This window comes from Polypterus senegalus, chromosome 13 (genome assembly GCF_016835505.1).
Source record: "Polypterus senegalus isolate Bchr_013 chromosome 13, ASM1683550v1, whole genome shotgun sequence".
Lineage (NCBI taxonomy): Eukaryota > Metazoa > Chordata > Cladistia > Polypteriformes > Polypteridae > Polypterus > Polypterus senegalus.
Window position 1 is genome coordinate 54,694,198 of NC_053166.1, and position 23,520 is coordinate 54,717,717.

General features: G+C 38.6%; 1 protein-coding gene across 2 annotated transcripts in view; it reads right to left on the bottom strand.

Moving 5' to 3' along the window:
• The window catches only part of rnf130 (ring finger protein 130), a 149,566-nt gene that overhangs the window by 76,331 nt on the left and 49,715 nt on the right, over window positions 1-23,520 (bottom strand). The gene's annotated exons all lie outside the window — the stretch shown is intronic.

Here is a 23,520-nt window from a genome sequence, read left to right on the forward strand (position 1 = left end):
CCAAATACACATTTTGCTGATAAACTGAGCGACTGCACTGAGTTCGCACGGCGCTTTGGTGACTTTGAAGAACAAAAAGAATTTTGAGTTGTTTCGCAACCCATTTGCCGTCGATGTGGAAACTGCACCTGTGCAGATTCAGATGGAGGTGATTGAGCTGCAGTGTAATGGCACACTGAAGGCAAAGTACGATACTGCACGGCCCGCACAGTTTATTCACTCCATTCCCGCAGAAATGCTCCAGCTTTGTCTACATGCGGCTCAAACCTTGTCCATGTTTGGTAGCACATATCTGTGTGAGAAGACTAACAAAACAGCAAACAGGAGTCGCCTCACTGATGAGCACCTGCAGTCCATCCTGAGAATCTCCACAACACAGAACCTCACACCAAACACAAACGAACTTGTTGCCAAAAAAAGATGCCAGGCGTCCAGCTCTGATAAAATGACATATGAGCAAAGACAACTGAATGATTTGATTTGTTATTGCTGAAAAGAACAAATTTTATTTATATTTCCAGGTTTTGTTATGCACCATGTTCATATTTGAATTTGTATAATTTTGACAGGATATATTTTTATGGAGAGCAAAATCTTTTGGGATATTTAAAATTTAAGTTTATTTTTTATATAAAATTACATAAGAGTAAAGAAATTTAAATGTTTGTTCTTTTAACATTTACTTTATTTCTAACTTGTATAATTTAGACAGGATATATTTTTATGGAGAGCAAAATATTATGTTATTTAAGGTTTGAATTGATTTATTCCGGAATAATAATCTGTCGACTAAATAAAAATTCCTTCTATTTAAAATTTAAATAGAACTTGAACAGAAACGATAGTTCATAATATCCACGCAGACTTGCACGTAAGAGCGGGAGTCATCCGTTTTAACAAACCGCATATTGCACTGATACGAAATGGCCTGCCCATTTAATTATTTAGGAATGCATAAATAAATTAAGATTTTATACAAATAATGTTTTTCATTTTTCTTCCTTCATGGATTCTGGCACCCCCAGCAACAGTTGCTCGCACCCAAAAGACTGTATATATGTGTGTGTGTGTATATATCCGCACTTTTTATGGCAATATTATACTGCAGAGAGAACAAGAAGCAACTGTAGAGAAAACTGCGCCTTGGGATGGTGAAAGCAGCCCATAGAATTTGAAACTGCAACTCCCAGCAGTCCCTTCAGTGGCTCTGATTGGTCTTGTGCGGAGGGTGTTGAGGTCAAAGGATGTCACCGGGGGCCGGTGACCAAAAGCAAAAAAAAAGTTTTTGTAATTTGTGTTTCAAGTTCCTGTCTGTCTGCCTTCTGTTGGGTTACCAGTACTTATTCATTTTGTCCTGGATTGTTTCATGTGTCTGGATTGTCTACCATCTGCCAGTGTACATGAGGATTGTAAGTGGATTCATGGCCATCCTGCAAAGAAAGGAGCACTCCTAAGCCCGCCTTTACCATTTCAGGAACTACCGGTAGAGCTATCTGCACATTCACATTCAATGTGCAGATCGCTGGACTATCTATTTTCATCATTACATTTCATCAGTTGCCGTTTTTCATGAACTTTTTTATGATTTACTGTGTGTGTTTTGTTTGTGCTTTGTTGTATTTAATGTGTAATCGCTGTAAGGGGAACAGGGGTGGTATTGTTTTCTTATTTCATTTGTTTTCATTAAATTCTTTATTTGCCGTTTGATTACCAGTTTGCTTTGTTTTTGTCTCTGTTTGTGAGTGTGCACGGGTCGGGTCAAAACTGGGTGTGTCCCTGGAAATAAAAATAAAAATAAATAAATCACCGTCTTCTCGATGGTGTGAATCTTAGCGGCAGCCCCTTGTGAGCAGGGGGGCTGAACACAACCCTAGAAGACACAGACGCTCCTCAAAAACCCCCTCTTAATAAACGCTGATAGACTGCTTTCACATTGCTTCCTTACTTGCTGGGCTTATTTGCGTCTGCTCTGTTGCATGATATGCTTCTCACGTGACACTACGCTTACTTGAAAGCATGAACAGCACCTGTCCTTTTTGGCTGATTGCTTTGTTTCTCTCTCCTCCCCCAGACATTCTCTGCTCCTGTTGGGTGTTGTGCTCCCCAATGATGTTTGTCTATTCTTTAAATCGATAACTAACTGCATACTGAGCTCGTTTTACTTCTGAAAGGGACATGTTTGAAATGTTTCAATTAAGTTTCTGTCTCTACAATCTCATGTGTTTCTGTGTAATTCTGTGTCATACCCTGCAATACTGCAGCCTCACTGTCCCTGGGATTGAGCTGCTGCACTGGACTAGCCTGCAAGCATCAGTGCTTACCTCTGTGTGCTTGTGTGCAGCCAGTTGAAGCACAGTTGGCTCAGTGATTTACAGAGTTTCATCCATGGCGTCAGTTGCACTTTGAAGATATTGTTCCGGCAGTTTTTTTAAACAGTTTTTACAGATTATTAGCAGTGTGTAAAATGATCAGTGTTGCAGTAATTGTGATGCTCTTTGCATGAAAAAGAAAAAATAAATGCGTTCCATTAGAATTTCACTTTTTCTTTGTGAATTGTGACGTTTACATAAAGCTCAGCAAAAAAGTATTTGGTGTCCAGGGATGCATTAACCCCCAAGCTTGTGGCAGTTTAAGGGTTAAAGCCCCAAGAAACCAGTGAAATTACCTGCACTGTCTAAGGCTTCTGGCAATGAAAACACGCCTGCATGAATTACAGTACATACAGTGGTAACATTGGTATTTTACATTCTAGCACTGCAGGAGACATAGCAGTACAGTATACAGGTTTACCTTTACACTTTACTTTTAGATAATATGTTACGCTGGGTTTGAAATTAAAGTGTTCTGGGGGCATATTTAGGGTTTAATCTATGAAAATAGGCATGTTTTTTAACCACATCCAAAATATGAGGTTTTTCACAATTTGCAGGTGATCTAGGAACGTAACCCCCACAAATTTTGTGGGTGTACTGTAACATGAAATTGGTGATTGGTATCAGCTCTAACAAAACCTGATTGGAGCATCCCTGATATTATATGCTAAATAAAGTTAGAGGAGATAGATAAAATACATTTAATACCTTTTAGTGATTAACAGAACAGTACAACGTCAAACAGAAAACTAAACTAAAACCACCTTCCCATTACAGTTAGTCACAAGGCTAGATAACAAGTACAGTTGCAGTCTACCAGAAGACCTGGTTGACGGTAGATGCACAAACTACATTCAGGTCCATAAATATTTGGACAGAGACAACTTTTTTCTAATTTTGGTTCTGTACATTACCACAATGAATTTTAAATGAAACAACCCAGATGCAGTTGAAGTGCAGACTTTCAGCTTTAATTCAGTGAGTTGAACAAAAAGATTGCATAAAAATGTGAGGCAACTAAAGCATTTTTTTAACACAATCCCTTCATTTCAGTTGCTCAAAAGTAATTGGACAATTGACCCAAAGGCTATTTCATAGGCAGGTGTGGGCAAGTCCATCATTATGTCATTATCAATTAAGCAGATAAAAGGCCTGGAGTTGATTTGAGGTGTGGTGCTTGCATGTGGAAGATTTTGCTGTGAACAGACAACATGCAATCAAAGGAGCTCTCCATACAGGTGAAAGAAGCCATCCTTAAGTTGCGAAAACAGAAAAAACCCATCCGAGAAATTGCTACAATATTACCAGTGGCAAATTCTACAGTTTGGTACATCCTGAGAAAGAAAGCGAGCACTGGTGAACTCAGCAACGCAAAAAAGACCTGGACGTCCATGGAAGACAAAAGTTTTGGATGATTGCAGAATCATTTCGATGGTGAAGAGAAACCCCTTCACAACAGCCAACCAAGTGAACAACACTCTCCAGGGGGGTAGGCGTATCGATTTCCAAGTCTACCATAAAGAGAAGACTGCATGAAAATAAATGCAGAGGGTGCACTGCAAGGTGCAAGACACTCATTAGCCTCAAGAAAAGAAAGGCTAGATTGGACTTTGCTAAAGAACATCTAAAAAAAGACAGCACAGTTCTGGAAAAACATTCTTTGGACAGATAAAACCAAGATCAACCTCTACCAGAATGATGGCAAGAAAAAAGTATGGAGAAGGCGTGGAAAAGCTCATAATCCAAAGCATACCACATCATCTGTAAAACACGGTGAAGGCAGTGTGATGGCTTGGGCGTGCATGGCTGCCAGTGGCACTGGGACACTAGTGTTTATTGATAACGTGACACAGGACAGAAGCAGCCGAATGAATTCTGAGGTGTTCAGAGACATACGGTCTGTTCAAATGCAGCTAAATGCAGTCAAATTGATTGGGCAGCGTTTCATGAGACAGATGGACAATGACCCAAAACATACAGCCAAAGCAACCCAGGAGTTTATTAAAGCAAAGAAGTGGAAAATTCTTTAATGGCCAAATCAGTCACCTGATCTTAACCCAATTGAGCATGCATTTCACTTGTTGAAGACTAACCTTTGGACAGAAAGGCCCACAAACAAACAGCAACTGAAAGCCACTGCAGTAAAGGCCTGGCAGAGCATTAAAAAGGAGGAAACCCAGCATCTGGTGATGTCCATGAGTTCAAGACTTCTGGCTGTCATTGCCAGCAAAGGGTTTTCAACCAAGTATTAGAAATGAACATTTTATTTCCAGTTACTTAATTTGTCCAATTACTTTTGAGCCCCTGAAATAAAGGGATTGTGTGAAAAAAATGCTTTAGTTGCCACACATTTTTATGCAATCTTTTTCTTCAACCCACTGAATTAAAGCTGAAAGTCTGCACTTCAACTGCATCTGAGTTGTTTCAATTAAAATTTATTGTGGTAATGTACAGAACCAAAATTAGAAAAAAGTTGTCTGTCCAAATATTTATGGACCTAACTGTATGTGCACTTAATCCTTTAACATAAAAAATAAGTAAAAGGGGAATATATTCTACACTTATTTGTTAAACTAAGAAAATAAATATATAAAAGTATAAATGGGGTTGCATGTTGGTTAGCGAGGCGGCACGGTGGTGCAGTGGTAGCGCTGCTGCCTCGCAGTTAGGAGACCTGGGTTCGCTTCCCGGGCCCTCCCTGCGTGGAGTTTGCATGTTCTCCCAGTGTCTGCGTGGCTTTCCTCCGGGTGCTCCAGTTTCCTCCCAAAGTCCAAAGACATGCAGGATAGGAGCATTGGCTATTCTAAATTGTCCCTAGTGTGTGCTTGATGTGTGGATGGGTGTGCCCTGTGGTGGGGTTTGTTTTCCACCTTGCGCCCTATGTTGGCTGGGATTGCCTCCGAGCAGAACCCCGTAACCCTGTATTTAGGATATAGTGGGATGGATGGATGTTGGTTAGCCTTTTTGATACACAGGCTTCAAAACCCAATGCAGCTTAAACTTATGCAGATTTTTTACCTTTTCTCTAGGTCTTTGCAGAATTTCAGTTTACGTATATGATCTTTTAACAATCTCTTTTTTAGTTTTCATTTTTGGTGGATTACCTCAATTAGGTTTTGTTTTAGCTTTAAAATTGCTATTCAACGAAGATTAAGAAATGCAAGTTTTGTTTACATATTATAGTGAAAGCAGAAACATTCAGGGAACACCAAAATAGATTTAGTGATGATCTTTTTGTGCCAGCCATCTATATAAATGTTAAATTATATTTATTTGTAAAGTTATCTTCTGCACACTTTACAAAATGTGTGTCGCTCATGTAATCATGTCTACCTGTTCAAGGAGCCTACTGCTTACTTTGGCAGCACTGCATAGTTTAAATTTCTGATCAAGTACTTATAAAGGCAGCTAATGCTCACAAACAGATACACATTCTATAAATATCCATGCCAGTGCACTCTCTCTTTTTGCATTCGATCAACTAAAGTAACCATACAGCAGCTTTCTGAAGAGACAATGTTACAATTTGTTGGCCAACATAATCTGTCATTTTATCTTTTATGGAGGGTTGGTATTTTTCAGCATGTCATGGTGTCACAAGTGCGCGTGGGAGGCAGCTAAAGGGCTTGAGTGAAGACAGTTCTGAGGCATGCCGGGATGTGGCAGAGTGCACTGACTCTTTTTCTCCCTTTCCTGTAGACCATTCCTGGGAGATTCCATCTGGCTCTCTTGACGTCAATTCCGGGGCTGAGCCAATGGAAGTAGACCTTACCAGCTCCGGCCCCTGTGAAGTCACGTCCGGGCTCGATCCAATGATTGAAGAACACGGGCCCGATCCTTATGACCTCACTTCCTGTCTTCCCCTTTACAAGCCTACCCTTTTTCCCTTTTCCCTCAGTCTTGTTTTGGACTCATTTGTATGCACATCAGTGCTGTGTATTGTGATAAAAAACGACTTTGCAGCCAGGATACCAGAATATACGGGTGGCTGCCCCAAACCTTTATCAGAGTATGTCTCATTATTGTGACACATGGTTTTCAACATCTTTGTAGACTTCATTATGAGAGTAGTTTAAGAGGGTTTTTTTTTTTTAAGTTATGTTCTTTTCCACAAACCAGACCACCGTGCCATCAATTACACATTTGGTCTTCTGGCACTGGGTGTCATACTTGAAGTCCTCCCAGTCATGACTTTCCCCATTTACAGCCAAGTTTTTGCTGGGGCCTCAAATAAGATAAGAAAATGATGAGGCTTACCATAAATGAAGTGTGACAAGGTGATGCACTCTTAAATACTTCACAGCATAATCCATCGGGCTCCACAATTTACATTGCTTCACACGCTTTGCATGCCAGTGTTTGCATATTTCACAGGAAGTGTCTTTAAAGTCCTGCTATATGCCACCTTCAAACCAGTTGTACTTCGCATTATCATTGTGAAGGAAAACAGCATGACTTCTCAGAATATTGTAATTGTTTAAAATTTTGTTAGTTACATATTGGAACTAAGCCATCATAAAGTGCCATCTCTGGGGCTCTGTTATGATCCACCAGTTTGAACTCTGATCAGAGTTTAGGTCCTTGAGCTTTGCTTCCACCAATTTCCCAAAGTAAAGTTACTTCAAGGTGAACTGCCAAAAAGTCCACAAATAACACCTGTAATGGGTGGGTATAAGATTCACTAATTGAGACACTTTTGTCAGTTTTCATCGGCATTTCTTATGTGTTTTTCAATTCAAGTTTAACGACTGATTATTGGGAAGATGTCTGTAACTTGCTTCTTTGTGCAAACAGAGAACACTGTTGTTCAACAGTACTCTACCATCAAAAGGTTTATTCAAATCAGAGGCAACAGATTATCATTTCCACTCATTTTTATTTTATCTTAGTTAGTTTGAATATGTTGTTTTAATTTCAGTTTAGTTCCATTTCCATTTTGATTAACAAATTGCTTTTCAATCATTTTTGAACAATAATACCCTCTTGCATGCTAAGGTTCAAAGCAACAAATCAATTTTATTAATATATTTCCATCCTTTTCCTATGGCACAATTGTATAGATAGAAAGGCTGTCCATGAAACATTTCCAAAGCAATTTCTCACAATAGCTACAGAAACCTATATAATCTGCTTCATTTTTTAAACAAGTTAAAAATTACTTTCATTTTTTAAGAAACTACCTTATGTGGTGTGACTGATGTTTACTTTAATGTTCTCTTGATTTCTGACTGTAAAATTGCACCTGCACTTCAAAAGCACTCTGGTGGGTTAAGATGCCCATTTTTCAGTTTACTTGACAGCTGAAGAACACAAAGTTGCACTACTTAGAAAAAGTTAAAGAAAGATAAAATCTTATAATCTGCAGCTGCTGAATATCCGTTACTATGCATGCAATGTTTTTTTATCTTCTAGGGATCTTGAGAAAGCTACTCATGCTTTTATTTTTTCCTCGCCTTGATTACTGCAACTCGCTGTATTCTGGGATTAGCAAATCCCTGATACACAGGTTACAGTTGGTTCAGAATGCTGCCTCTCGCTTTCTGGTTGGGGCAAGAAAGTACGACTGTTTCTCCAATTTTATGGGCTCGCTCCTGCCTATTTATCCAAATTGTGTGTTTTACACCAGTCATCCAGAGTGCTTAGATCTTCTGGTCAGTTGTCTCTTGTTGTCCCTCGTACCAAGTGTAAAACTAAGAGGGACAGGGCTTTTGCAGCTGCAGCTCCTCGCCTGTGGAACCTCTTTGCCTCATCACATTAAGGAATCGTCTACAATTGAACTGTTCAAAACAAGATTAAAGACTCATTTCTATTCACTTGCATTCCGTGACTTTCAGCAATACTGATGGTTTCCTCATTGTGATTAGATAACATTACTTCTATTTTTTTTTCATATATTTTATTTTATTTATGTTATTTATATCTTTTCTTTTATTCTATTATTGTAAAGCACTTTGGCCACAGCATTCCTATGTTGTTTTAAATGTGCTATATAAATAAATTGACATTGACATTCAATATCAAATTAAGAAGGCTCACCATTGTTTTGTATAGAAACTTAGGTATAGTATGTTCATGCAAAAGGGGTTTTCATGGTCATGCAATAACAATCTAAGAATTAAGCATGTACTTTCAGTGTAAAGAACAAACAGTTATGAAGGCAATACAAACATGGAATGTAACTCTTATCTTTATAAAATGCAACTGACTAGTCTACACAACAAGGTGATGTTTACCTTTTGCACTTGATATAGCATTTGATTTCTTGATGTAGCATATGCTTTCTTGTAAATTTATCCAGTCCATAAATTGGAGCAACTCTTAAGGGGTAGGTAAAATTATTAAGTCACAAAATAACCATCTTATTAACATAAACAAAGCTAATTTAAACCATTTTTCCTGCTTTTGATTCTCCATCTTTGCACTAACTAAACTGTATCTTTCATCATATTATGTTAAATTCAAAAGACTTCAGTAGTCATAGAAGGGCATTTATATAGTTCTTGCTATCATAGGTTTGGAAAACAGATGACCAGAAACTGGTGTAGCCATTTTCACAGAACAGTAAATTTCAACAGTTGACAAAAAAGATGCCAAGTTACAAGTAAAAGTGTGACTTGATGGGGCATTCACAAAAGGTTTGTTTAAGAGAATATTATGTTGCCACAATATTGCATACATGAGTAAAAGCAGCCAAATTAACTTTATTTAGCAAAATTGTAGGTGCACAACAATTACAAGATAAGAATATCCAGCAGGGCAGGTAAAACACATTCCTGCATTTTGAAGAATCTGAAAGGCTGGTTGATTTTGACTGTAGCTGACAATTACTGTACATCACTGTCATTTTTTCATGCTGGTATTAATAATATCACTTTTCAAATAAAAGAAGCATTCAATGTGCACAAAACCAAAAACTATTATTAGAATTTAGTTACACCTAGCTAAACTCACATAATATAAACACGAAAAATCTAATGTACTCCACATTCTTTTAAAGAATTGGACAACATCTAAAAGCAAAAAGCTTAAGCTTATTTGTAGGAAAGTACAGACTTTTTCAGAAAGATTGTCTGCACTTTCTAATCATAAAATAGTGCTGTTAGTCAAATGGTTGATTATTTACGGCATCATGCACACCACAGTTCTGTAATCTTAAACTTCAGCCTGCATTTTTCTTGCTTTGTAGCATAGCTATTGTTATGTGATGAAGTCTCTGGAGCATTTAACACTTGGACTTTGGTAATAAACTCTATAAACTGACCCACCTAAAAGTCTCCTCTACCAGAATTAATGATGCCTTTATCAAAACTCTAAAAATGGGGCATTCTACTGTAGACATTCTACAGATGAGACTGTAGGACACATTTATTTGAAATGTGGACTGATTTATCTATTTTGTTCTCTTTGGCCCCTTTATTTGTTTTGGATGGGTTTATGGGATAGGAGCAGGTGGACATTATTTGCAGCATGTTGTCGTAAGTTTATTCCATTGCATCTATTCTTTCAATAAAAATATATAATTACCTACCCCCGAAAAAAAAAACGTGCAAGTTGTAAACTATCTTCATTTTATTCAAGAATTACTTCTGTATTTTAAAATGAACTATAAATAACATTTTTTATATAACAAAACATCTCTTAATGTTTGTTTTTAATATTTTGCTTTTAGTCCTGCTTGTTGTAACTGTACAGCGCTTCGGTCAGTTGTAATGCTGTGTTTTTAAGCGCTCAACAAATAAATATGGTATGGTATGGTAAAACAGGTTACGATAATAACAAAAACTGTTTTAAACTTAGGGCTGTGCAATATTAGGGCTGTAACTAATGATTATTTTGGTAGTTGACTAATTGTTCAATTTTTTTCCCCCCGATTAGTCACAATTATTTCATGCCCGACTATTTTGATGCCTGTGACCTGTGGTTGCACATCCTGTATTGGGCTCCAGTGCATGTCTTACCTCATCTGCTCACGTATGTCCACCTGTGAATGTCACCCTGATGTCTCTGCATTAACACGATTAAAATTAATAATAATCTAATTAAAATAACAACCAATAAAACATGAATTTGAAAATAATCAAAGTTTTATATTAATGTGACCATCACAATGAAAAAAAATACATTAAACAATACAAGCAAAAGCGCACATAGTCTTTAAACAAAAAAAGTGCACTTAACTTAACCAAAAATGGCCACTGGTGTGTCTTAAAAGTCCAAAAGTTTAAATAAAGCTTCAATACAAATAAAATAAAACAATAATGTACAGTTTTTAAAAGATTCAGTTCATATATTCCTGATTGCAATGCAGGAACGTGAGCATTTTGACATGCTCTGGTGTGAGGCTGGCTCTCTTCTTTGAGACAATGTTTCCAGCTGCTGGGAAGAGACATTCAGAGGGAGTACAGGCAGCAGAAATACACAAGAATGATTTTGCAGACAGAGAAAGATGTTGTAATCATCACACTCTGAAGGAAAAGTGTTGTAGTTTATCACATCATGTACTATATTATGCCAAAATAAAAAATAACGGACTAAAATATGTAACAAGCTAATTACCAATACACGCCAAAACACAAGTTACCCAACGTAAGTTAGAGATGGTTTACTATTCATATGAACTAAAATATTATACGAAAAAAAGAAGAAAAAAAAAACGACAGCTCAGCTATACCTATTCACTCTTTTACTATAGCTTCAAACACGTTAGCAAACATAATTGAAGTTATATGCACTTAACCCTTAAACCAGAGCAACCGGCTAGAGTTGGTTTCCAGTGCAATTTGGAAGCACGCCGAAGCAGAGTATATGCGGCGAAGTACATTCACTGAACTCCGCAACCAGCTAAAGTTGTTTCTCAGTGCAATTTGGCAGCACGCCAGAGTTGATCAGTCACTGCGTATATTTGTCGAGCATCCAGCTCATGAGCACTGCCAGCCCCCTGCAGCCTCACTGTCTCTGGGATTCAGCCGCTGTACTAGACAAGCCTGCAATCATCAGCGTGTGTGTTTGCATGAAACCAGTTCAAGCGCAGTTGGTTCGGTGATTTACTTAATTACATCAATGGCTTCAGTTGCACTTTGAACATATAATAATAGATTGTTGCAGTAGTTTTCTTTTGTAGTTTTTACAGTTCATTTGCCGTGTGTAAAATGATCAGTGTTGCAGTAATTGTGATGCTCTTTGCATGAAAAAAAATGTATCCCATTAAAATTTCACATTTTCTTTGTGAATTGTGATGTTTACTTAAAAAATGCAGCTAAAAAGTATTTGGTGTCCAGTGGTGCATTAACCCCCAAGTATGTGTCGGTTTAAGGGTTAACTATCATTGTCGAAACCTTGATATATACAGAAAAGAAAGCTCTGCTTTACAAAATCTGCATTCAACTTTTTTCTCTTGTTTGGTCAAGTGCTCCCACACTTTAGAAAGTTTCTTTCTCAATTTTTTTTCCATCTCCTTCCCCCTCTTCTATCCGACTCACCATTGCAACCACGTTAATTTTCCACTACATTCTTCTCCTCCTCAGACATTCTTCTTCGTTAGTAGGACTGTGTGTAGTCTTGACAAACAATAACAAACAATACTGCCCCAGACGTTCATGTGGTGCATTGCAGTTACAAAAACCAATGTGGTTTTTTGTGACTGGAGTATCTATTGAAGGTTCTGTTTGACGCATTGACAATAAAAAAATCAGCGTAAATGATTTTTTGTAGTCGACGTTGTTGATTACGTCGACTAATCGTTTCATCCCTATGAAATTTTGACAAAAAATATCTTTAATTTTTTCAGAATTTTGTCAATAATGATAAGTAGACGCCCTGAGCTGGGCTGGTGCCCTGCCCAGGGTTTGTTTCCTGCGTTGCGTCCTTTTTTTGGCTGGAATTGGCTCCAGAAGACCCCTGTGACCCTGTAGTTAGGATAAAGCGGGTTGGATAATGGATGGATGGATGAATGATGAGTAGATGACATTTTGCATCCTTCAAAAATGTGTTGTCTGTCAGTCAGTTATTGTCCAACCCGCTACATCCGAACACAGGGTCATGGGGGTCTGTAAAAATCATATATGGTACTAGCTTTGGTTCACTCTTTTAACAGAATATTAACTGTTACTAAAGATATTGATGGAAACAACATATTTAAAAAAAATACTCTAACCAAAGGGTATTTTTTAAATGCTACTTACCCCATGCAGTCTGTAGTGATGGCTGAGAAAAAAATTTAATCTCATGAATTTGTAGAAGAATTAAATATTCAATAATTAAACTCAACGGCGTTGATATGTAACCATAGGAAGTGAAAAAACATTAAAAAAAAAAAATCACATAACTCAAGTTGTATAATCCACAGATCCAGAATCCATTTGTATGGGCAAAATGTGCAAATATGTGCATTTTTGGCTAAAATATTACTAATTTACAGTACTTCCTATTATTATTAAGTTACTTCCTGAAAAAGGCCACAATGCTATCCATCTGAATTGAATAACTGCCTGTCCCCTTCATTCACTGGTGAAAGCCAAACCACTTTGATGCAAATGAGGATTATCTACATCCATCCATCCATTTTCCAACCCGCTGAATCCGAACACAGGGTCACGGGGGTCTGCTGGAGCCAATCCCAGCCAACACAGGGCACAAGGCAGGAACCAATCCCGGGCAGGGTGCCAACCCACTGCAGGACACACACAAACACACCCAGCACACACTAGGGCCAATTTAGAATCGCCAATCCACCTATCCTGCATGTCTTTGGACTGTGGGAGGAAACCGGAGCGCCCGGAGGAAACCCACACAGACACGGGGAGAACATGCAAACTCCACTCAGGGAGGACCCAGGAAGTGAACCCAGGTCTAACTGCGAGGCAGCAGCGCTACCACTGTGCCACCATGCCGCCCAATTATCTACATTTAGCAATTAAATATAATGATGTAGATTGCAAGACTGGTGGTATCTGTATTTTATCTCCTGGCAATGTCAGGTCACTTAATTTTAACTTGGTACGGTAGCTTAACTTGTGGAGTGGTGACGCCTATAGTAACACACTGCAAATACTTTAAATGGTCACTAAGATGAAAGTGAAAGTAGGGATGATGATTTTGAACTGCAAAGAGCAGAAGTTCTGTTAATCTGATTCGACAGAGGGAAAGCTTCTGAGGAAGAAGCTCTGTTTGTGTAGCCTTTCCAGCAGAGGATTTCACCGCTGTTGAATACAAATGTTTTATGAGGTTGTCCCCAGACATGTATTCTCATTTTAGAATCATATCTTGCCCTGTGAGAATAGGCTACATGATGTAGTAAATGCACTGACTTTCAAAGCATGTTTTTGATTGTTATTTGCAAAGTGAGTGACATACTCGATAATTAGTCAGCTCACACACTGTCAAAACAACAATTAAGATATTATCGTAGATGATGCGTATCACATAACCCTATCTATATTTTGCAAAATTGAATGACTCACTCACTCACTCACTCACTCATCAATAAAAAAACTATTTCCTGTTGAGCTAAAAAGCAGAAGGAATCCGTTAAGGAAAGGACATGTTGCTATATCAATATTTAGAGGTAAAACAAAAACCTATAATGGAAACAAATACCAAAAATCTCAATTTATTTGAATTTGATGAAATTATAGTAAAATCTAAATTAGCCAACACGTTTTTTCATTTGTTAATTTTTTTCATTAATAATGCTCTATCAAGTGAGACATTCTAAAGGAATGTGTCCTCGATTTGACCACAGCACTAACAGTGATCTCACAGAGAAACGGGATGGGCCAGTTTATGCAAATACAGCACATTTGCAGAAGCAAAGTGAAAAGAGCAAAGTTTGGTGAAGATCAAAGACACGTTTAGCAAGTGCTTGTGGCTATGGCTGTAATTGTAGTCAATTTCAAGCACCTGATCTAAGAAAGGTGTTTAATATATATGTCCCAACCAACCCTTTTATCGTATCTGTAACCTTATGTAAATGCCGAAGTGGAGACTACAATCCCCATCAGCTCTCCAGACAATTTCATCAGCACTCGCAATGTTTAAATAATGCCTGTTATGGAGAATTCTATAAATTCAGTCATGATGCAAACCTTAAATTACTTGATAATCAAAAAATAAAGTGTTTAATTAGACCAAGAGATAAAAACCAGATCATCCACAACGAGCACCTGTAATATAGGTAACTTAGTTCAAATTAAAACAAAAAATATAATCACCAGTTCAGAAAGAACTATACAGTTTTAAATGCTGCTTATTAAACATTTGCTCTCCCGGAAGTAAGGCTGCTTTGGTAAATATTATATTAAGTACAAAATATGGGTTGTGTCTTTTCACTGAAACCTGGCAGGTAGCCTTGGAATTATTCATTGTGATAAAATGCAAATCACTTCTAAATATTTAGTTGACTTCACATCCTTTGAGGTATTTAAACTATTAAAATAGATTCCAGCATAATTATAGCACTAATCTACAGACCACCAGGGTCATGTTCATTGTTCATGACTGAATTTGGCAGCCTTTTAACTGATTTGGCTATGAATTATGGTTGTGTAGTGTTGATGGGTTGTTTTAATGTATACATTGAAGTGGAATCTTACACCTTTAGCAAATGTTTTACATATTTGTTAAATTCAGTAGGATTTCGTCAAGATTGTCAAAGGCCCGAAGCATAATTATAACCAAACATTAGATAGAATTATAACTCACAAAACACAAATCAAATTATTTCCCCTTACAATTCTGGTTAGCTCACTCCCAGATAAATCAATCAAGGCAGGAACTGGGACAACGCCTTGCCCGTTCTGGGCGGTGGGGGGATGGTATAGTAGGCTGCTTGGGCTTATTAACACATTTAGAAGACAAAAGACGCTAACGGAGATGAGCGAAGGGATTTAAGGTGGGCCAGATTTACAAGTTTTTTCGTTGGCTCTGGTAATTCTAGTGTTAATTAAGTCTGATTTGTTTCTGCCATTACCAATACATTCACAGATCAAAATAAAGACAGTTCAACATCTAAATTTATAATTCTGCTTCAAAATTTATAGATACTTTAAGTAAAATGGAACATCACATGCAATCATGGCAAACAATTTAAAACAGCAAACATCAAATTATAATATGACCTTGAAAGATGCTCTGGACACAGTGGCTTTCCTTAAAAAAATCATCAAAACACACAGAAACTCACCCTGGTTTAATGAGACCACTCGAGCTCTTAAATTAGAGTGTTGAAAACTAGAATGTAGACGGAGAACAACGAAGCTGCAGGTCTTTCAAATTGCATGGACAGAGAGTGTTAAAAAATATAAAAAAGCTCTCTTTAAAGCTCACTCAGACTACTATTCTAAAATAATAGATCACAATAATAACCCTTGTGTACGGTTTAGAAATGTGACTAATTTAACAAATGGGAATTCAGAACTACACATGCAAAATACCAACATACATGAACGGTACAGACATTATGAACTTCTTTGATGAGAAAATTAAAAACATAAGATCCCAGATCTCAGCATCACAGCTTGGCCAACCCTGTCTCGCCTTGCATTCGGCACTTTAGAAGTTTTAATTCTGTAACAGAACGGGAAGTCTTAATTTTAATTTCTAAAATGAAACCTTCTACTTTTTCTCTAGATCCAGTGCCAACAAAACTAGCAAAAAGTACAATGGATGTTCTTGCAGCACCTATTCTTAGCATTATCAATAGCTGATTATTACATGGCGCAAAACCTGATGCACTAAGTGTCAGTCATCAAACCATTACTTAAAAAGTCAGACCTAGATCCACAGAAGATGTATACTTAACAATTATAGACCCATATCAAAGTTTCCCTGTCTCTCAAAAATACTTGAAAAAGTAGTCGCCAACTAGCTTCAGTTACAATTTATTTGATAAATTCCAGTCTGGCTTCCACACTAGTTATTGTACAGAAACAGCACTAACATGTTGTAAACGACATTCTGATATCCTCTGATGAAGGAAATTCCACTGCAATTATGCTGTTAGACTTAAGCACTGCGTTTGACATCATTGATCATTCTATTTTACTACCAAGGCTGGAAAATGATATTGGGCTTACGGGCAATGTCCTTGCTGACGGTACTCCATCATTACACACAGAAGTGAGATATGTCATCCCGCAAGGCTCAGTACTGGGACCTTTATTGTTTTCACTGGGTTCTACCATTAGAAAGCATAAAACTCATTTTCAGTTGTACACAAATTACACCGTTACATCCTTTTCTTAGACCAAGTGACGTTTTTCTGATATTATTTTTAATTAGATATGTTAGTGAATTACAGGAATGGATAGATGAAAAATACTTGTCTTTAAACACAGATACAAAAAAAGGATGTTAATTATTGGAGGGAATGATGCTGATCACAACAATATTTTGTTATTATTTAACTTAGTTGGAATCACCATTAGTTTTATTGAATAAGCAGGGAATCTAGGCATTACTGTATCTTTAACTCTGGCATGTTATTTAAAGTGCGCATTACAAAACTGTCCAATACATTTATCCTCCATCATAAAAATGTTGGGAAATAAAGGCATTTTCTAAATATGTAGGATACTGAGAATTAAATTCATGCATTTATTTCTTGTGGAATTGAACACTGCAATGCAGTGTTCGCTAGATGTTCAAATTGTTCTTTATTGGCTATCTAGATCTGTGAAGAGAATTACTTTTGTTTTGTGTATGGTATTTAGTCCATTTTTAACACCCACTACACGCCCAGCCTACCTGGAAAGAGGTCTCTCTCTCTGAATTGCCTTCCCCAACATTTCTTCCACATTTTTTCTCTACGAGGTTTTTTTGGGAAGTTTGTTCTTATCTTCTTAGGGAGTTAGTTAAGGGGGGCTGTCATAAACAGGGCCTGCTAAAACCCATTGCAGCACTCCTTGTGTGATTTTGGGCTATACAAGAAAATAAACCATTGTTATTAAATAAGATCATCTATAAAAGCAGCATCTCGTCTAAGGCTATGTCTTACTGTTTGACCATTTTCCATACACTTTACACTATAGAACTTAGTCAGTCAGGGCTTTGCCTTTTATTAGTATAGATTGACTGACTGACTGACTCTCACTCATTCTCCAACTTCCCGTGTAGGTAGAAGGCTGAAATTTGGCAGGCTCATTCCTTACAGCTTCCTTACAAAGTTGGGCAGGTTTCATTTCGAAATTCTACGCGTAATGGTCATAACTGGAAGCGATTTTTCTCCATTTACTGTAATGGAGTTGAGCGTGAAAGCCGTGGGGGCGGAGTTTCGTGTGACATCATCACGCCTCCCACGTAATCACGTGAACTGACTTTTAACGCAGTACGTAGAAAACCAGGAAGAGCTCCAAAACGCACTGAAGAAAACATGCATTATATAATTGAGAAGGCAGCGAAACAATAGGAAGCGAGCGAATGACATATATACAACCATATTCATGAGTGCTGCTACTTCGGAAAAAAAGCACGGAGTAAACATAAAATTTAAATTAAGTTCATAGACAGGCTGCCGCTGGCATGCATGCCCACGGGTAATGCAGGATACAAGTTTAATGAGAGGACGCAGGATATAAACGAGAGTTGTATATTATTGTTATTAACGGCCCGGGGATATGACGCGCTGGTAACACTAAACTACAGATCCCATAATGCAGCGCTTCAGCTGCCTTGCCGAACACTTACCACGTTAATCAAGTCTAGCTTATGATGCTGCAAGTTATTGCGAACCTAGCCCACACAATGCCGAAAAGAAAAGTTGATTCTGAAAATAGAGCCCTTAAAAACCAACTAAACACGTGTGTCTCATTTGTGGAGCTAATGTGGCTGTAATTGCAGAATTTAATCTAAGATGGCACTATGAGACAAAACATCATGATAACTTGAAAGACCTGAATGCAATGCAGAAGATATAGAAAGCAGAAGAGTTAAAGAAGAATCCAGCTAGGGTTACCACTTTTAATACAAAAAAAAGGGACGCACACTTTGCAGACTCTACTTAAAAGACCCGCCCTCCTCACTGGACAGTTAAAAAGACCAAACAAACTAACGATGACATCAAGTATTACCCAATCAAAAGTAGGAAAGGAGGCATCTTCATAAAATGCGTGTGGGATGATTTGCATGAGACGCTGCTTTAAAAAAAAGATAAAAAAAAAACACGGAACAAAACCCGTCCCGTATTGATTCAAAACGGGACGCGCAATTTCATTCTCAAATACGGGACGATTCTGTATTTTAAAGGACGGGTGGCAACCCTAAATCCAGCAGACATTTTTACCCGTGCAAAATCACAAAGTGATTTCAAGTGAAGCTGCTTTTATGGGAGACACAAATGCACCAGTGCAACTTGCCCCACTTTCCCTGTTGCCAAGTAATGTTGAACCAAGTCGGCACAACGGTGTTCTCAAATACGCACTTTACTGATAAACTGAGCGCACTGATTTCGCACGGCGCTTTGTTGACTTTGAAGAACAGAAAAAAGAATTTTGAGTTGTTTCGCAACCCATTTGCCGTCGATGTGGAAACTGCACCTGTGCAGATTCAGATGGAGGTCATTAAGCTGCAGTGTAATAGCACACTGAAGGTAAAGTACGATACTGCAGTGCCCGCACAGTTTATTCACTCCATTCCCGCAGAAATGCTCCAGCTTCATCTATATGCGGCTCGAACCTTGTGCATGTTTGGTAGCACATATCTGTGTGAGAAGCTCTTTTCAGTGATGACGACTAACAAAACAGCACACAGGAGTCGCCTCACTGATGAGCACCTGCTGTCCATCCGGCCAATCTCCACAACACAGAACCTCACACCAAACATAAACGAACTTGTTGCCAAAAAAAAGATACCAGGCATCCAGCTCTAATAACATGACATATGACCAAAGACAACTGAATAATTTGATTTGTTATTGCTGAGAAAAACAAATTTTATTAATATTTCCAGGTTTTGTTATGCAGCATGTTCATATTTGAATTTGTATAATTTTGACAGGATATATTTTTATGGAGAGCAAAATCTTTTGGGATATTTCAAATTTAAGTTTATTTTTTATGTAAAAATAAAGAGCAGGTTCACCCTGAGCAGCTGTGATAGACGTGAAAGAGTCTGGAGAAGACAAGGAGAACGATATGCTGCCTGCAACGTCGTTCAACATGACAGGTTTGGTGGTGGGTCAGTGATGGTCTGGGGAGGCATATCCATGGAGGGACGCACAGACATCTACTGCGTAGGAAATGGTGCTCTGACTGCCATAAGTTATCGAGATGAAATCCTTGAACCCATTGTCAGACCCTACGCTAGTGCAGTAGGTCCTGGTTTCCTCCTAATGCACGACAATGCCCGGCCTCATGTGGCAAAAGTATGCAGGCAGTACCTGGAGGATGAAGGAATTGAAACAATTGAATGGCCTTCACGATCCCCTGACTTAAACCCAATAGAACATCTGTGGGACATTATGTTTGGTCCATTAGCGCTGCCAGGTTGCTCCTCAGACTGTACAACAGCTCAGGGATGCCCTCATACAGATCTGGGAGGAAATGCCACAAGACACCATCCGTCGTCTCATTAGGAGCATGCGCCGACGTTGTCAAGCATGCATACAAGCTCGTGGGGGCCACACAAGATACTGAAAAGCATTTTGAGTAGCAGAAATTAAGTTTTTGAAAAAATGGACTAGCCTGCCACATCTTCATTTCACTCTGATTTTAGGGTGTCTACACAATTGAGCCCTCTGATGCAGTTTTTAAATGATTTTTTTTATTATTTAGGGAGAAAAAAAATCCAAACCTATATGGCCCTGTGTTAAAAAGTAATTGCCCCTTGTTAAAAATAACCTAACTGTGGTGTATCACACCTGAGTTCAATTTCCGTAGCCACCCCCAGGCCTGATTACTGCCACACCCGTTTCAATCAAGAAATCACTTAAATAGGAGCTGCCTGACACAGAGAAGTAGACCAAAAGCACCTCAAAAGCTAGACATCATGCCAAGATCCAAAGAAATTCAGGAACAAATGAGAACAGAAGTAATTGATATCTATCAGTCTGGTAAAGGTTATAAAGCCATTTCTAAAGCTTTGTGACTCCAGCGAACCACAGTGAGAGCCATTATCCACAAATGGCAAAAACATGGAACAGTGGTGAACCTTCCCAGGAGTGGCCGGCCGACCAAAAATACCCCAAGAGCGCAGAGACGACTCATCTGAGAGGTCACAAAAGACCCCAGGACAACGTCTAAAGAACTGCAGGCCTCACTTGCCTCAATTAAGGTCAGTGTTCACGACTCCACCATAAGAAAGAGACTGGGCAAAAACGGCCTGCATGGCAGATTTCCAAGACGCAAACCACTGTTAAGCAAAAAGAACATTAGGGCTCGTCTCAATTTTGCTAAGAAGCATCTCAATGATTGCCAAGACTTTTGGGAAAATACCTTGTGGACTGATGAGACAAAAGTTGGACTTTTTGGAAGGCAAATGTCCCGTTACATCTGGTGTAAAAGGAACACAGCATTTCAGAAAAAGAACATCATACCAACAGTAAAATATGGCGGTGGTAGTGTGATGGTTTGGGGTTGTTTTGCTGCTTCAGGACCTGGAAGGCTTGCTGTGATAGATGGAACCATGAATTCTACTGTCTACCAAAAAATCCTGAAGGAGAATGTCCAGCCATCTGTTCGTCAACTCAAGCTGAAGCGATCTTGGGTGCTGCAACAGGACAATGACCCAAAACACACCAGCAAATCCACCTCTGAATGGCTGAAGAAAAACAAAATGAAGACTTTGGAGTGGCCTAGTCAGAGTCCTGACCTGAATCCAATTGACATGATATGGCATGATCTTAAAAAGGCGGTTCATGCTAGAAAACCCTCAAATAAAGCTGAATTACAACAATTCTGCAAAGATGAGTGAGCCAAAATTCCTCCAGAGCGCTGTAAAAGACTCACTGCAAGTTATCGCAAACGCTTGATTGCAGTTATTGTTGCTAAGGGTGGACCAACCAGTTATTAGGTTCAGGGGGCAATTACTTTTTCACACAGGGCCATGTAGGTTTGGAGTTTTTTTTCTCCCTAAATAATAAAAAACATCATTTAACACTAGAATTACCAGAGCCTACGAAAAAACTCGTAATTCCGTCCCACCTTAAACTGCTTCTTAAATCCCTTCACACCTCTCCGCCAGCGTCCTTTGTCTTCTAAATGTGCTGATAAAGAGAAGCTTGGAGCAGCCGGCTATTCCATCCCCCCATCAATTTAGAACATGCACAAACTTCTCTCAGCTCAGACCTTGATTGAGTATCTGGGAGTGAAGTTGAGTTTTAGAGTGGAAATAATAGATCGTTATTTGGAACACACGCATTTCATGTCTGTTCCGTTTCTACAGTAATCTGTGTCAACACATTGTTAAAACAAACGTTTTTTATATTCTAGTAGTAGATGACAAAATGTAGGCATAAACTATATAGTGTATGAAGCCTGAAGTCCAAATAGCAAAGAAACATTTTCAGAAGAATAACACAATTGCGCTTTTATTCAAAAATATAACTGCAGAAACAAAAAGTCGCCTTAACATGCGACATTGACACCACTTTATTGTAACTGCCTCTGTGGTTCAATAGACTCAGCCCCCGCTTGGGAAGCGAGGGGTCACGAGTTCGATCCTGCGCCCCTCTGTTTTGAGAAGTAAACTGCTCTTAGTCTTACTGTTTTAGAATAAAAGCATACATTTGATTTCAGTCTGTAACAGCCGGTGCAATTTATGATCCTTGTAAAGGTTAGCTTTTTTTTTTATTCACTTTTCATTCTCTCAGTCGCGTTCAGAATCAATCCATACAACCCCATCTGACACGGCTGTTTTCACTAAAGACGCGCTACAGCTCTGTAGTGTACCACGATGCATACTAACGCCGCCCCCCCCACCCCGGGTTCTGACACACAAACGCTGCCGAAGCTGCCTTCTTCAGTATCTCACCGTCACTTGCTTTTCTTTTATTCAGTTTTATTGAGTGTTCCTGCCAGTCCCGCATGTTGCTGTATGCTGTTTCTTTTGTACTCCAGGACATGCAGAGGAAAGAATGGTAAAGACCAGTAACTTCGGCGCTATATGCAATCATCAGACACTCCCCATCTGCCCGTGTCGTTCAAACACAGGAACATATATTGGTGTAAAAGTATAACAAAAGTGCACTTTTATTCAAGTGCACTTTTCCATCGCCTTTTCCTGTAAGAAGCAATGTACACACTTCTCTCTATGCTGTGGTTTCTATTACACACCTGAAAGAAAGAGACAATACATGTGAAAATATCCAGCATACAGCAACATGCGGGACTGGCAGGAACACTCAATAAAACTGAATAAAAGAAAAGCAAGTGGACGGTGAGATACGAAGAAGGCAGCTTCGGCAGCGTTTGTGTGTCAGAACCCGGGGTGGGGGGGGCGGCGTTAGTATGCATCGTGGTACACTACAGAGCTATAGCGCGTCTTTAGTGAAAACAGCCGTGTCAGATGGGGTTGTATGGATTGATTCTGAACGCGACTGAGAGAATGAAAAGTGAATTAAAAAAAAAAAAGCTAACCTTTACAAGGATCATAAATTGCACTGGCTGTTACAGACTGAAATCAAATGTATGCTTTTATTCTAAAACAGTAAGACTAAGAGCAGTTTACTTCTCAAAACAGAGGGCTTAGGATCGAACTCGTGACCTCTTGATTCCCAAGCGGGGGCTAAGTCTATTGAACCACGGAGGTAGTTACAATAAAATGGTGTCAATGTCGCTTGTTTAGGCGGGTTTTTGTTTCTGCAGTTATATTTTTGAATAAAAGCGCAATTGTGTTATTCTTCTGAAAATGTTTCTTTGCTATTTGGACTTCAGGCTTCATACATTATATAGTTTATGCCTACATTTTGTCATCTACTACTAGAATATAAAAAAACGTTTCTGTTTTAACAATGTGTTGACACAGATTACTGTAGAAACGGAACAGACATGAAATGTGTGTTCCAAACAACGATCTATTATTTCCACTCTAAAACTCCACTTCACTCCCAGATACTCAATCAAGGCATGAGCTGAGAGAAGTTTGTGCACGTTCTAAATTGATGGGGGGATGGAATAGCCGGCTGCTCCAAGCTTCTCTTTATCAGCACATTTAGAAG